The 2,056-nt window shown below is 43.0% G+C and overlaps 1 non-coding gene across 1 annotated transcript; it reads right to left on the bottom strand.

Annotated features, from left to right (window-relative positions):
• Positions 1 to 299: 299 nt before the first annotated feature.
• Positions 300 to 404, bottom strand: LOC112630824. The gene has a single exon (XR_003120961.1). It is a non-coding gene; the product is annotated as a U6 spliceosomal RNA (small nuclear RNA).
• Between the last annotated feature and the right edge of the window lie 1,652 nt (positions 405 to 2,056).

Raw genomic sequence — 2,056 nt, forward strand, 5'->3', positions numbered from 1 at the left:
CTTGTAATCCCAGCACCTTGGGAGGCCAAAGCAATCAGGTCACTTGAGCTTAAGAGTTCAAGACCAGCCTGGGCAATGTGGTGAAACCCTGTCTCTACCAAAAATACAAAACAAATTAGCCAGGCGTGGTGGCACATGTCTGTGGTCCCAGCTACTTAGGAGGCTGAGGCAGAAGGATCACTTGAACCCAGGAGATGGAGGTTGTAGTGAGCTAAGATTGTGCCTCTGCACTCCAGCCTGGGCAACAGAGCGAGATTCCATCTATACACACACATACACACACACACACACACACACACATATATGTGTGTATCTTCAAAAATTTGCATGTCATCCTTGCACAGGCACCACGCTAATCTTCTCTGCATCATTCCAATTTTTTAGTATATGTGCTGCCAAAGCAATCACAACAACAGAAATTTATTTCTCAGAGTTCTAGAGGCTGGGAAGTCCAAGATCACAGTGCCAGCCAACTTGATTCCTGGTGAGGGTGCTCTTTCTGGTTTGCAGATAGCTGTAAAGCTCTGGTGTCTCTTCCTCTTCTTACAAAGGACACCAGCCCTATTGGATTGGGGCCCCATTCTTATGACCTCATCTAATCTTATTACCTCCTCATAGGCACTGTCTCCAAGCATAGTCACACAGAAGGACAGAGCTTTAACATATGAATTTGAGGGGACACATCATTCAGTCCATGTCACACCCCCTATTCTGGAGGCAGAGGATGTTCCTAGTTTAGGGCCTAGTTTTCCTCCTGGGAATGGTTTCCTAATCCATTATTCCTCACAGTTCTGGGCTTCTGGCTCTGTTCTCCAAGAGTTCCTATCTACACAACTACTTGGTAGAGTGTAGTATCTAGTAAGGTGGAAGCTGCCTATAGCCCGTGATCCACAAATTTCACTTCTAGGAAGAAGGCCCACAAGTTACTAATGTTGTGACCTTGAGCAAATAACCTCTCTCTGTGACTTAACGTCCCTCTGTGCCTCAGTTTCCCATCTGTAAAATGGAGAAATAATATTGAGCTCCTCCTAGTCCTATTATGAGAATTAAATCAATCGGTACTTGTCAAGTGTTTAGAACAGTGCCTGACGCTTAATATGCACTATTTTAAAAATAATGTCAACATAGATCTATTTATTTTTTAAAATACTATCCAACAGTAAGAAAATAAATACAATAACTGGGTTAAAGCCATAGAGAAATATTATGAAGCAGTTGAAAGGAATGACCCAGAGGAATGAACACAACTTTATAAACTTATGTAAAGTTGTAATATATTCAAACTATTCTTCACATAATCGTGCACTTGTCTGTAATTAAAATTTTTTAATATTCATGGGAATGATGAACTCCAAAATTAGAATAGTGGTTACCTCTGGGAAAAGAAAGAGACTAATGAGATTGGGGAGTGATACACAGTGCCTGGTACTATACTTAGTGACTTAGATTCTTCAAAAATAGGGATCTGATATGACTGGGCACAGTGGCTCACGTCTGTAATCTCAGCACTTTGGGAAGCCAAGGCAGGCAGGTCACTTGAGGTCAGGAGTCAGAGAGCAGCCTGCCCAACATGAAGAAGCCCATCTCTACTAAAAATGCAAAACTTAGCCAGGCATGGTGGCACCCACCTGTAATTCCAGCTACTTGGGAGTCTTAGGAAGGAGAATCACTTGAACCCAGGAGGCAGAGGTTGCAGTGAGCCAAGATCACACCACTGCACTCCAGCCTGGGTGACAAGAGTAAGACTCCATCTCAAAAAATAAAATAAATAAAACAAGAATAGGGATCTGATATGGCTGGGCACAGTGGCTCACATCTGCGCTTTCTCCAAATTATGACCCTGTAAGGCTCTGTTTTAGGATAAGCACAGGAGGAGGAGCCGAACACAGAAAGGAAGTTATTAAAGATGCCTTCCTGTGGTATACTAAGTGTCCATGTGAAGAATATCAAAATCCTAGCACTTTGGGAAGCCAAGGCGGGCCAATCACTTGAGGTCAGGAGTTCGAGACCAGCCTGGACAACGTGGTGAAACTCTGTCTCTACTAAAAATACAAAA

The sequence above is a fragment of the Theropithecus gelada genome, chromosome 8 (genome assembly GCF_003255815.1).
Source record: "Theropithecus gelada isolate Dixy chromosome 8, Tgel_1.0, whole genome shotgun sequence".
Taxonomy (NCBI): domain Eukaryota; kingdom Metazoa; phylum Chordata; class Mammalia; order Primates; family Cercopithecidae; genus Theropithecus; species Theropithecus gelada.